The following is a 13,880-nucleotide window of genomic DNA, read 5'->3' as shown; positions in this document are numbered from 1 at the left end:
GGCAGATGGGGTCCGGGATCATTTGCAGGATCGCGGTTCGGTGTGTTATCTGCCAACCAGAAGAGGCGCATGTCCGTCTGAGTGGTGGATAGAGCCCTGCTGACACTTGTCTTGCTGGGTGCGGGTCCTGGGGTTTCTCTGGGTGATTGACAGGCCACAGGTGTGGTGTTTCACATTTTAACAGACCTTCCCCAACCTCCCTCCACATGGCTATGTTAACCCAGGCTTCCCAGCAATTGCCCCAGTCTTGTAACCCTACATATTAAGGAATTATATTTAAAAAATAATTTGCCCATCACATGGCAGGAAAAAATGTTACCTGATTGTTTGTATTTGCATTGTCCTGATCATCACTGAGAGTAAGAATCTTTTCATGTTTCTTGGCCATTTAGGGGCCCTTCTCTGTAAATCAACTGTTCAAACTGGACTTTGCCAGTTTTCCAGGAATTTACTTTGTTATATAGTCTGAGGCAGCATTCTAATGTTTTTCCATTGAATAAGAAATTGTCCTCTCCTTTCCCACAGGTTAAAATACTACTTTTCTCATCTTTGTACTCTCTCTTTGGTTCCATAGATCTATTTGTTAATATTTGCAAACAATGTTGTCTTAACATGCATTAATTTTGGAATAACTTTATAAGACTTTTCCAAAATATTCAAGTAAGTTTCAGAAAGAATAAACAAAATGCCTTTAAAAATAAAAATGAGAATGATGTACTTTTGTGAGATCTTGAAATAAACAATAAGAAAGTTATAGTAATTGAAACAGTGTAGTATCAGCTCAAGACAAAACAGACGCATTGATCAATAGGGCACACGAGAAAGCTCACACACTCGTGTTCAGTGCGTGATGGAGCTGGCATTTGGGTGTTAGAGTTGAGGCAGTTGGTTTGCCAACATGAATTCCAGATGAATGAAAGCATTTAATGTTAGAAATTAGGCGTAAGATAATTATAAGGACATTTTGAGATGAAAAAGAACTTTTAAACATAAAAGCAGTGGAAGATGCATAAAGGATAAACCTGGTACATTTTGGCTACATAAACAGCTTACACTTGTAAATCAAAAACATCTCAAAAAATTAAAAGCAAATGACAGGAAGAAAAAGATTGGCAATGAATGTATATGACAAACAGCATTTAATACCCTTCATATAAAAAGGGTCTTTAAAAATCAGTAAGAAAAAATGAACTCCAAATGGAAAAGTGGTGAAAGCATGTGCAGAGCTGTTTCAGAAAAGAGGAAGTACAAATGACTACGATAAAAATGGGAAAATTGATCACCAAAGAAGTACAAAGTAGAATACTGTTGAATAATGTCAATTGGAAATAATATTCTAAAAGACAATTCGGCAAAAGACAATAGAGTGTATTACAGACTTTAGAAAGTACTGGTACCTTTTTACTCTGGGTAAAAACTTACCTGAGAAGACAGATTTTGGGTGTGCACCCAGGTGTGTGCATGTGGTGACTGGTGTGTTACAGCATTTTTTAAAAATGTGAAATTGGAAGCAATCTTAAAACTGTACCAAATGGGTTTTGTTTGAATAGATTATAGCCTCTTGCGCTCTTAATTCCAACCCCCACCCCAAATCAGAGTGTGCTAAGAGGGGGTCACAGGTTAGAGAAGGAACAAATCTGCACCCACATATGTCCGAACTCGGCCCTTAATGATCTCGCCCAGTGGTTCCAGCCCCGGCTGTGCGTTGGAATCACCTGGGTGCTTTTACAGAGCTGTTGCTATCCGAGCCTCACCAGTGGGTCCTGGGTGAGCTCTAGGCCCGGTATTATTTTTATAAAGCTCCCTGGTGGTTGTCGTGTGCAGCCAGGGTCAAGAACCGTTGCTCACCAGCACTGCATTTAAGCTGATTACTTACGTAGGCTATTGACCCAAGCTGGAACAAACAGCCTCCCACAGCCCATGGGACGCCAAACCATTGCTGCCGCCCACTGATCACAAGTGGCGGTGGCCAACCTCATACCCCAAGTGACTGGCCTCCGGCTGGCCGAGCTGCAACCCAGCCAGCCGAGTGTCTGTTAGACTGAATAGGAGGGAGGTCACAGCTGACCTTGACAATCACACTTACTGGTGAGGGATTCTTGACTGTTCTGTGACAAACTGCCAGGACAAAGCTTCACACCAGCTCTGGTTTCCATTTTTAGCCTCTTTATTACTCCATCTGTGGATGGAGATGCAGCAGCAGGCACACGAGGCGGGCGAGCTGCTGTGTTCTCTGGGCCTGCAAACCAAGGACGGCCAGACTCCGCACAGTCTCCCACTTGCAGTGGCGCTCGCACCCCTGGCGGGTCCCTCCTCCTTCCCGCTGTTCCTCTCCACCTCAGCCTCTGCTCCCGTCTCCTCCATCCCAGTAGCAGGGTTGCAATTTGCGCAGCTTCCCAGCACCTCCTCGCTCCCACAGTGTTGCTTCACCGCAGACCTGGGAAGGGCTTCTTCGCCTTCATCAGCTATTGCCTCTTCCCTAACCCCTCCCTCCGCCCTCTCAGCCTCCCACCCACCCAACCCCTGCCTAATGCAAGGACCACAGCTCACTCCCGTCAGTTAACGCAGTGGAGGAGGTGATGTGTAACACCACCCCCTTCTAAGTTTAAGGTGAAAGAATAAAAGGGGAAGGGAGAAGATGGGGATAGTACTCCTCACTTTCTGCACCCTTTCTACCATGCTCAGATTCCGATGAGAAGAATATTCTAGGGCAGTTTCTACAAAATTTCCTTCATTTACGTGGCACCTGCATAATTTCTGCACACCCAGATACCAACAAGATAATTATTTCTATAAAATGTCTTTCTATGAGCTCACCTGTTATTCTTAAATAGATATTTTTAAATCGATATTTTAAGGTGATCTTGATCTTTACTAAAAGTAAAAAACCAGTATCATTTCCTAAAATTGAAGATAACCTTCAAAGCACACACAAATAAAGAACAGGCTTCGATGACATTCTTTAGCCGGGCTGCCTGCGGGAGCGGGTGTGGGACCTGCTCTCCCTGCCTGGAGCTGAGTGGGGAGGGGGTGCACAGGACACGGAGCAAGGCTGGGAGTCTGGGGCCACCGGGAGGACAGGGCCATGTGGTAGAAGCACAGCGTCCTCCGTGAGTTGTGCTGTGACACCTGACAGGGCCTTGGTGCCTCCCTCCCAATCCCTGCCCGGGTGACACTGCGTGAGCTCCGTGCTTGCTGTTAGCTCAGTGACCCACACCTGCCTCCTCTCCAAAAGTGAGCCCAGACATGGCTTTGGATCTTTCTCCCTTTGAACCAGGCCAACCTTCTGTTGACCAGTAACCCCCCTGAGAGACTTGATTCGGTAGGACTGGGTTCCAACCGGGAAGCTGTAATTCCAAAGCGTCCGGGAGAATTGCCAGGAGCGCTCCTGAAACAGCAAGCTCCCCCCAGCACCCAGAGCTCAGGTCTTACCGCTCCGAACCACTCAGCCCGGAATCTCATCTGCCCCAAACACTGCCGCCAAGCAGAGTCCCGTCTTCTCTTACAGCCACCTGCAGAACTGACAGCTCCCCAAACCACGCCACCCCAGCCTTTCACCTGGGCGGGGACGGACAGGAGAGACAAAAGTCAGCCGCCTCCGCTCCACCACCAGGACAGCACGTGCCCCTCCCGTCTGCTCGCTCTTCCTGAGGGTTCATAGTCCTGTCTCCAGAACTTTGACCGCTGGGAATCCTTGGTCCCAAAGAAGGCTGGCCAGAGGAAAGGGCGTCCGAGCCAGAATGCACTTGAACTCAGCCTGAGAGCTGGCCCAGGGGACACTAGTATAGTAACCCCATCCTAGTCGGTACCCTCATTCAGGATCAGACGTCCATAGAGGGCGTATTCGGGGTTTCTGTAATCAAGGCCAATGTTTGCTCACACACGTTTTGATTTTTAGGCTCAAAATCACCCCTGCGGTGGACTCTACAGAGGACGTCAGGGCAGTGGGAAGGCTTGTGGGCCCTGCAGCCCAGCACGCTCACTTGCTGCCCAGTGACTGAACAGGCTATCTTAGCACTTCAGTTTTCCTATCTCTGTTGGAGGTGGCTACAGCCTAGAGTTGTGAGGATCAAACCAAATAATGTACATGAAGATGGCATAGTGCCTGACAGGAGTGAATGCTCAGTGAATACCAGCCTCCGTCATCACCTCCTCGCCATGTCCACCATCAGTGGCAGCATCTTCTGTGACCACCACGTTGACCATGGAGAGCATCCAGGAGCTAAAGCATCGTGGTGGACACTTTCTCTTCTCTGAGGCTCCCAGCTCTGAGCATCTTCCCTGTGTTCATGCTGTGAGCTTGGTGGCAGGCAAAACCCATCCTAACTCAGAGGCTGACAGTGTCAGATCTCACTTTCCTGCATTCCCGTGCAGCCAGGGAGACCCATGCTCTGGCTGTGTCCCTTCGGAGTCCACAGGACCAAAGATATGTGCCTACCTGTGAGCCCTGCAGAGCATCACATTCCAGGCATCCTGGTCCTGAAACACCTGGCAAACAGCCTCACATCCTTTCCAGGCCCACTCAGCTCTCCCCAGGCCTGTCTCCTGAGACTGGACTGTGCCACCAGCGCGCACACCCTGAGGCCCAAGGGGTGGCCAGAAATGGATGGTTCCAGCATGGGGGTGGAGCCTGGATGCTCCCATGCTTGTGTGTGAGGCAGCTTGAAGTGGAGGTGAGCCAGGAGTGGAAAGAGAAGGGGGGCTATAGACCAGGGCTGGCTGCCCCATAATGACACCATTGTGATTCACTTAGTTATTAATAGCCAGCAAGGAGCAAAGGGAAGAAAGGTGCATGCCCAGTACAGTTGGGGGAGTAGCGAAGGTGCTTGCTGTCAATCACACCTGGGAACAAGTCATTGGCCAGAATGGACGTGACATTTGGAATACTTAATCCCCTAAACCAGTTGTTGGCAAACTGCGGCTCAGCAAACTGCGGCTCGCGAGCCACATGTGGCTCTTTGGCCCCTTGAGTGTGGCTCTTCCACAAAATACTGGCTCTTCCACAAAATACTGAGTTCTGGGCATGGGCCACGAAGTTTCAATCGCACTGTACATGCACGCCCACACGTGGTATTTTGTGGAAGAGCCACACTCAAGGGGCCAAAGAGCCGCATGTGGCTCGCGAGCCGCGGTTTGCCAACCACGGCCCTAAACAAAGGAGTTCGCTCTCTTGATTCCTCCGTTGTTCTGGGGACTCTATTGTTGGGGACACACTCCCCTTGCATGGGCCCCGCACACAGTGCACTAAGGGGCTGCAGCCATCCTGATGCTGACCTGGACCGGCTCCAACACGGGGAGGGAACTCTGGACACGGGCTTTACTTCTAGCTCCACTGAGACCCCAGCTGCACGTCTCCTGTGACTGGACTGAGGGAAATGGGACTTGGAAACACAGGGGTGTAAGTTCATAGAAACAAAGCTTCCTACCATACCTCACCCTCCCATGGAGGCCTCCGGGGATGCTTATTCCAGCAGCACCCCAAGGACCCCACTCCCACTCACAGCGGGGAAGCCCGCCCCCGCTTTTCTCCGACAACAAAACCATCATCTTCAAGTGAAGGACTCCAGAGTCAGAGTCTAAATCTGAACTCAGCCTTCCAGGGTGCTCTGAAGCTGCATGTCAGGGTTGGATAATAGAATTTATTTTGTTTAATAGTTTGTAGGTCTGGTTGATAGCTTTCCTATGCATAGTATGTGGGCCTCCATTTGTGTTCTTGCTCCAGGTCCTTAAAATGACAGCATGTGCCTGTGCACCTGGCCTAGGTGCTGAGTCAGGAGCAAAGGACACAGGAACGCACTCTCTCTCCCCCCTTCCCCGCCCCCTTTTGCTCTCTCCTGCGGTAATGGTTGCAGCCACATTGAACTTCTGGAAGCAAGTGGTAGCAGGGAGACTGGGGACACCCAGAGTCCATTACCCGTGCTGATGGGCAGCTACGTCAGCAGCAGCTCTGGGCAGCAGCAGTGGCGCCCAGCCGGAGGGACCTGGCAGCCTTGCTGCTGCCACTGGCTGTGCCCCACCTCCTCCTTCTCCAGACACCTCAGCGCTTTTCTGAATGACGCATCAGCTTGTATTCTCTTTTTAAAAATGTTGCTTATGTTCACCCCACTAATTCATGTGTTCAGTTAGAAAAAGGTGGAACGCACACAGAAATAAAAGAGAAATAAAGTTACTCATAGTCCCTACCTCCAAAGAACTCATTGTATCTATTAATATAAATACACAAAAGGATCAACATAAATATTATCTGTATTCTGTTTTGTAACCTAATTTTCCTATGAAATTCTATGTTGTGGACATCTTTACATGCCAATGCATTTTTCTCTTTTTTTAATTAAACTTTTAATTTTGAGATAATTTTGGATTCACATACAGGTGTAAGAACTAACGAGAGATCCAAATACCCAGTTCCCCCAACGGTAGCCTCTCACAAAACTGTAGCACAACATCACAGTGAGGGGTTGACATTGATACAACCCACTGACCTGGTTCCGATTTGCCCAATTTTACTTGTACTGGTGTGTGTGTGTGTGTGTGTGTGTGTGTGTGTGTTCAGTGCCACACAACATTATCTCATGTTTGTGTATCCACCAGCACAGTCAACATGTACAGCAAACCCATCCCTACAGGGTCCTTCATGTTGTCCTTTCAAAAGTGCACCCCCCTTCCTCAGCCCCTCACTTCTAAAACTGTGTCTTTTCTCAAATGTTATACAAAGAGATGCACCCACTTGTTGCTGTATCGTTCATGCCTTTTATTTCTAAGTAGTATTTCATAGTATGGAAGGCGCTGTATCGTTCATGCCTTTTATTTCTAAGTAGTATTTCATCGTATGTATGTACCATAGTTCCTTTAGTCATTCGCCCATTGAAGGGCATTTTTTCCTATTACAAACATATCTGCTGTGAAGATTCATGCAGGTTTTATGTGGACATAAGTTTTATTTCTCTGGGATAAATGGCCAAGAGCTGAATAGCTGGATCAAATGAAATTGCATGTTTAGTTTATAAGAAATTACCAAACCGTTTTCCAGAGTGGCTGTATCATGTTCCAGTGTGCGAGGGACCCGGTTTCTCTGCATGCTCCCCAGCATTTGGTGTCGGCACTGTTGTTTATTTTAGCCATTCCGAGAGGAGTGTGCTGATACCTTCTTGTGGTTTTAACGTGTGTCCCTGGTAGCTAATAATGCTGACCATCTTTTAATGTGCTTGTTTTCCATCTACATGTTCTTCTGGGGGACAGTCTCTTCATGTCTTTTTTTTTCACTGTTGAGTCTTGAGAGTCTTTATATCTTCTAGATACTAGTCCTTTGTTGGACGCGTGGTTTGCAAATATCTCCCCCCAGTCTGCAGCTTGCCTTTCATTCTTTTAACGGCTCTTTTGCAAAACAGACGTTTCCATTTGACCAAGTCACACTCCTCAGTGTTCCCTTCCACAGCCTGTGCACACGGCCCACGGCCCAGCACACGGGCCTGAAGTCCAAGATCCTAAAGGTTTTCTCTTACGTTGCTTTCTAAAAGTTTTATAGTTTTACATTCTATATTTAAGTTCATGGTCCTTCTTAAGTTAATTGAGGTTCTATTTCCCCCAGAGCTTGTAAGTATTAATATAAATATATGCTAGTATAAAAATAAATTGAATCAGACCTTGCAATCCTGTTCTATAACCTAATGTTCTCAGAGCTCTACATTGTGGATATTTTCACATGCCAATACATTTTAACCTGTATAATAGTTTCTAATAATAAGTCATTGCATCAACGTATCATACTTTATTAAGCAGGCCTGTTTCAAAACCTTCTTACCCTGCTGGGACCCGCTGAAGGGAGTTCTGGTTCGCTCACAGCAGGCAGCACCAGTGTCTGCTGCAAACTAAGAACTCGCACACAAGCATCTCAGCTGCTTTCCGAGAGGTTATTTAAGCAAACATCACATGTCAACTGTGTCAGAGAAAGTGCTAGGACCTAGAAAACAGTTCTTTCCTTGAATGCTGTAGGCCTCTGCCTTAGGCTGACTCAGAGAACCTTGCACTTTCAGTCCAACCTCATCCTCGTGTGTGCTAACACATCCCACCCCCGGTGCCATGCTGCTTGTGTCTCTAGTTCAGTGTGTGTCAGAGGCGCACACAGGTGTGTGAAGGACCTGAGCGTTGCCAAGGCCGAGGTCGTGGCTCCCGCAGGAGCGGGCCGCACTGTCTGCGGAGCTTTCTCTCGGCACCTGTGCAGCCCTCACCCGACTCGTCCGGGTTCTAATCGCCCAGGACGGAACCTGGGCCGTGTGCTCAGGGAGACTCCGGAGGTCTTCATCTCCCCCTTCCCGTATTTCAAAGTAGGATTTCTTCTTGAAAATGCTCTTGACCGCCGAAACCGGTTTGGCTCAGTGGATGGAGCGTCGGCCTGCGGACTGAAAGGTCCCAGGTTCGATTCCGGTCAAGGGCATGTACCTGGGTTGCGGGCACATCCCCAGTAGGAGATGTGCAGGAGGCAGCTGATTGATGTTTCTCTCTCATCGATGTTTCTGGCTTTCTATCTCTCTCCTTTCCTCTCTGTAAAAAATCAATAAAATATATTTAAAAAAAAAAAAAAAAGAAAATGCTCTTGACCTGTTACCTCCAGAAACATGGAGCTCACTTCTGAAACAGCCCAGTCAGTTGTTCAAATTCTTTGACTATTAGAAGTTCAGGTGCCGCCGTAACCGGTTTGGCTCAGTGGATGGAGCGTCGGCCTGTGGACTGAAAGGTCCCAGGTTTGATTCCGGTCAAGGGCATGTACCTTGGTTGCGGGCACATCCCCAGTGGGGGGTGTGCAGGAGGCAGCTGACCAATGTTTCTCTCTCATCGATGTTTCTGGCTCTCTATCCCTCTCCCTTCCTCTCTGTAAAAAATATATTTTAAAAAAATTAACAAAAAAAGTTCAGGTGCCGAGAGAACAGCTCAGTTGGTTAGAGCATCGCCCCTATATGTCAAGGTTGCGGGTTCAATCCCTGGTCAGGGCACATACAGGAATCAACCAGTGACTGCATTAGTAAGTGAGTGGGACAGCAAGTTACGTTCTCTCTCTCTCTCTCTCTCTCTCTCTCTCTCTCTCTCTCCCTCTCTCTCTCCCCTTCTCTCTCTCCCTCAAATCAATCAATAAAATATTTTTAAAAGTTCTCTCTACTGACCTAGGGGGATGGGTAGGGGCTGGGTGGAGGGGGGTAAAGGGGGGAATGGAAGTCATCTGTAAGACAGTCAACAATAATTAAAAAAGCAAAAAAAAGCAAACTGGAGAATAAAGAAAATGAGGTGATTGTATTTTTATACTAAATTTAATTCCAATTTAGGAAACAGTTTGCTAAAATGTTTCATTAAAAATTATAAAACAAAAGCTCAGTCTACTGGCCATGAGTTTCTTTGCCTGAGAACTTCCCCCCGCTGCCGTTCCAGGACGAGGCTGCGGTTCTTGTCCTTCCCTCACCTTGGAACCGTCTGCGAGCCGGCCGCCCAGAGGCTCTGGGCTATTGGCCGGGGCTTGCGTGAAGCTCCCCAGGTAACCTGAATGCAAAGACAGTTGAGAACCCCTGGACTGAGGGCACAGGGAGTCGCAAATTCACAAGCCTGTGGGGGCCTCGCAGGGAATGAGCGGGGACTGTGAGGAGCTCTGGCTGATCCAAAACCCACACCAGCTGCTCAGTTGCAGACGTTGCTGCGTGCGGGAAGGCGGCTTGTGGAACGCAGGGTTTGGAGGCAGGGGGCTAGGACGCCAGGTCTGTGTGTGGAATCGCAGGGTTCTTAAATGTGGCAGGTGACCTAGAAAGACAAACGCTGCGGCCGATCCAGCTGGGGGCGTGGGCCTCTGCGCCAAAACACGGTGGTGGCGATTTCTTCTAAAGCAGGTTCCTCAGACTCAGCACGATGAACACGTGGGCAGGACAGATCTTTGTTCTGGGCGCCGTCCTGTGCCTTCGCTGTAGGACCGTTAGAAGCATCCCTGGTCTCGCCACCTAGAGGCCAGCAACCTGGTGCCTCCCAGTGGTGGCCACGACCAAGGTCTCTATGCCCCTAAGAACCACTTTTCTGAAACAGCCCGATTAATGGTCTCCAGTGGTGAGGCAGTCACTCCAGAGACCGCCCCTCCCATTTGCTGGTGGTTTCTTGTTCCAGGTAGAACGCACCCTCCCCTGACTTCCGTCCATGACTGACCGTCCCCTTTCCTAATGCCACTCAGAGCCCGCCTGCCAGACTTTCAAGTGGCCTCCTGTGTCCCCTGCAAAGTCTTCTCTCCTGCCTGCTCCGTCCCCTGGTTGTTTCCTGCTCCTCACACGACGTGTTTCCCAGGCTGTTTGTCCTCTGCCAATGCCCGGTTCTCACTCCCTCGGACACTGGGCACCAGCTGAGCTCAGCGTTCCAGGTGCGGCTGCCCAGCAGGGCGGCCACTTCCTGCCTCGCGCGGCCGCTGCTTCTATTAGTGCAGCTCCGATCCCATTAGTTGCTTCTTTGGCAACCACATCCCACTGTTGACTCAGACTGAGCTTGTGGTCAATTAAAACCCACAACTCCTGGCCATGTTGCTCTTAGACCGGTTTTAGTCCATCCTCTTCTGCTGCAGGGGGGAGGAGGGGGGGGGAAGGGGGGCATGCTACACACGCACGCATGCACTTTAACCTAATTTTAGCACACTACACTTACTGCTCTTAACTCTCATCTCCTCGGTTTCCATATATCTTCCTAGTAGACTAGAGGGTTTGATTCCATATTCATCATTCAACAGAAGAGCTGCTGTGCCCACTTTTGTGTCATTCACACAGCTTGGCAGCCCTCCCGTGTCCTCACTGAAGTCATTGTTAGAAATGCTGTCCAGGGCAGTCTGGCCAGGCGAGTGTGGGACTTCCCCGGACAGCTCCCCCGCAGGCGGCAGGGACTCAGTGATGCTTCAGTATCCCCTCCTTCCTCATCCACGTTCCTGCCACTTACCCACAAGACATTGGGAGAAAGTTGGTCTTGTTAAAATTCAAGTACACTATTATTCAGCCTTAATAAGGAAGGGATCCTGGCACAGGCTACAACATGGATGGACCTAGAGAACATGAGCAAAATAAGCAAGACGCAAACAGAGAAATGCTGACCGGTCCCTTCCATACGAGGTGCTGGCGTAGTCACAAATCACAGCGAGTGGGAAGGCGGTAGCCAGGGGCTGCGGGAGCTACTGCCTACTGGGGAGAGTTTCCATGTGAGAAGGTGAAAAGTTCTAGAGATGGAGGATGGAAATGTTGATTGCATAGCAATATGAGTACACGTAATGCCACTAAGATACACACTTAAATGGTTAAAATTATAAATGTTCTGCTATATATATTTTGCCACAATTCAAAACACTTTTAATACATTATGTAGTTTTAAAAGACTTGAGATTCACAAATTCTGTGTGGCACCCCTGACACGAACCCCCTCAGAACGGGAAACCAGGTCAGCTTCATACAAGCTTGGTGACCATGTCTTTCTTTTCCAAGTCCTCACAGAGCAGAACTGTAAGGATTTGTTTAGGGTTTGCATTTAACTCTCTTTGGCATCTTGGAATTTGCCTTTTTTGGAAATAGAGACTAGAGTCTTTCTAATCTCTGGATTTTCTCCCATAACATTTATGGCTGCTTGTTGTCCCAGGTTACAAAGATGGATGAGGCCCAGTTTCTGCTCCTCAAGGAGTCAATTACTTCTCATTGGCAGTTGTTTGGGAATCCCTTTTCCATACATTTTAGAACTGTTACATGAAGGACAGAATTCACAGCAAAATGGAGGAGACCGTCAAACAGACCAGAACCTACAGTAGAGTCTCCTTGTAGAAACAGAATGGAAGGGAAAGGGGAGGGGCTGGCTGCCAGGTTCAATCGCAGGGCCCAGTGCCCAAGGGTGATGACCCTCCACGGTCGTGGTTGGCACGGTGGCTGCTGTGAAGAGTGATGGCCCCAGAGGAGCCGTGCTCAGAAGCCCAGGGGGACAGAGGGCAGTGTCTGGGAAGTGTCCTCATGGGTGGCAGGTCCCAGCCTCCCCCGCAACCCCCCACCCCCCTGTTGGAGTGAGAATAAGAGCAAAGAAGAGAAGTCAAAATGGGAGCCCATTCCTATGAACTGGGAAACGGGGTACACATTGGAACAGAGTTGGATCCCAATGGTCAGATGACCACATGGAAACTCAGTGGCCAGCCAGAGTACAACAGTCAAGGTCAGCCGATCAGGGAGAAAATAGGTAAAGTTCTTGGAGTATTAATAGGAAGCTAGAAAACCAAGAGTATGTCTAGCTTGTACTTATGAGTAGCAGGGGAGCAATAGCCCTTATGCTCCCCAAACTCCCCTGCCTCTGGTGGACAAGATGCCGGTAACAATAAAGCCTAGTTCACTGTCATGGGAGTCACACTCCTCGACCCCCTGGTAAGGAAATACACTTGTGCACAAATACACACACAACCAAGCACATGGGTGCTGACCTGCTCAGGGCCTTTCGGGTCTGGTCATGGATAAGAAGAGACTCTTCAACACACATGAAATGGCTCCTTAGTCATCTCTGTTATCAGACTGAGCTATGAACTAGGTGGGAATACGCCCAGAACCAGATGGGTAACCCGGTTGCCAAACTTGGGGAGAGTAGAAAAAGACCCCTGAAATGAAGTGGGGGATTAGATTGACTATTACATTGGGTCTGGGGGCTCAATGTCAATTAATGAAACAATATTCTTGGCCTCTTTCCCTACCTCAGGGGCTCTTTAGATTTCATTTTTAAGGATTTATTATTTCAAATCTGAAGACCACTTTGGGTGTTGCAAGCAAACTAAGATCTGAGTTCTGCTTTTAATCTGTCATCTGTTGGCACAATCCTGTCATTTATCTTCTTGCTTCGAATGTGTCCCCAAATCAATTTTGCTCGTCCTTAGCTTTTTTGAGAACCTTAGCTCTTTTTTTTTCCGTCACAGCCTCCATAAAACCACTCTTATCCCTGTTCTCCACTCTTTTGTATTCATCTTTGGGTTTGTGCTTGTCTTTCCATCTGTTATGGACCAATCACTTTAAGATCAGAACTCGTCATAGAATTCCCTGTGAGAACACACTAGTTTTTTTCGGGTCCTCACTCTCTTTTCTTCCCCAGAGTGATTACATAAGAAATGACCAACCTTCCCTTTGTTGAGTTCCATACATTCTGCTATGCATTCTTGGCCATGGGGCTATGGCCTGTAAAAATGTCTAGATCTTTCTGTCTAACATCTAAGCCATCTTCACAGCAGCCTCATGCCCTAGGCAGGGCAGATATTACTATCCGCACCTCCCAGCTAAGAAATATTAATCCCAGGGAAGTTGCTTGAGGTTATAATTGAGACTAAATCTCAGATTACTCAATTCCTAGTCACTAGCAACAACATATAGCAACAATATTGATTGGGCATCTCCCATGGGCTGGGCACTGTGGAGGTACAGCAGTAAACAAAACAAAGATAATGGTCTCATGGGACTTGTATTCTAGTGGAGAAAAACAACAATAAATAAGTAAACAAATAAATATAGAGAGTATGCCAAGTGGTGATAAGAAGGGAAAGGATGCTGCTTTATATCAAACCAGGGCATGCCTCACCGATGAGGGGACGTTTGAAGGACGAGAAGGGAATGAGGGGACTCCGTGGCTAAGGGGGAAGGGTGTTGCAGACAGAAGGAAGAGCCAGTGCAAAGGGCCTGCGGTGATGTGTTCAGTCTCAGGCAACAGCAAGGAGGCCAATGTGGTTGCAACAAAGTGAGTGAAAGAGAGAAGAGCAAGAGATAATATCAGAGGGTCCAGATCCTGCAGGATTTGATGGGATGTTGTAAGAGCTCTGGTTTCTATTCTGAGTCATATGGAAAGCCACTGGATTTCCCAGAGCGTAGGAT

The sequence above is a fragment of the Myotis lucifugus genome, unplaced genomic scaffold (assembly GCF_000147115.1).
Source record: "Myotis lucifugus unplaced genomic scaffold, Myoluc2.0 scaffold_22, whole genome shotgun sequence".
NCBI classification, from domain to species: Eukaryota; Metazoa; Chordata; class Mammalia; order Chiroptera; family Vespertilionidae; genus Myotis; species Myotis lucifugus.
Note: the sequence above shows the minus strand (reverse complement) of the source record.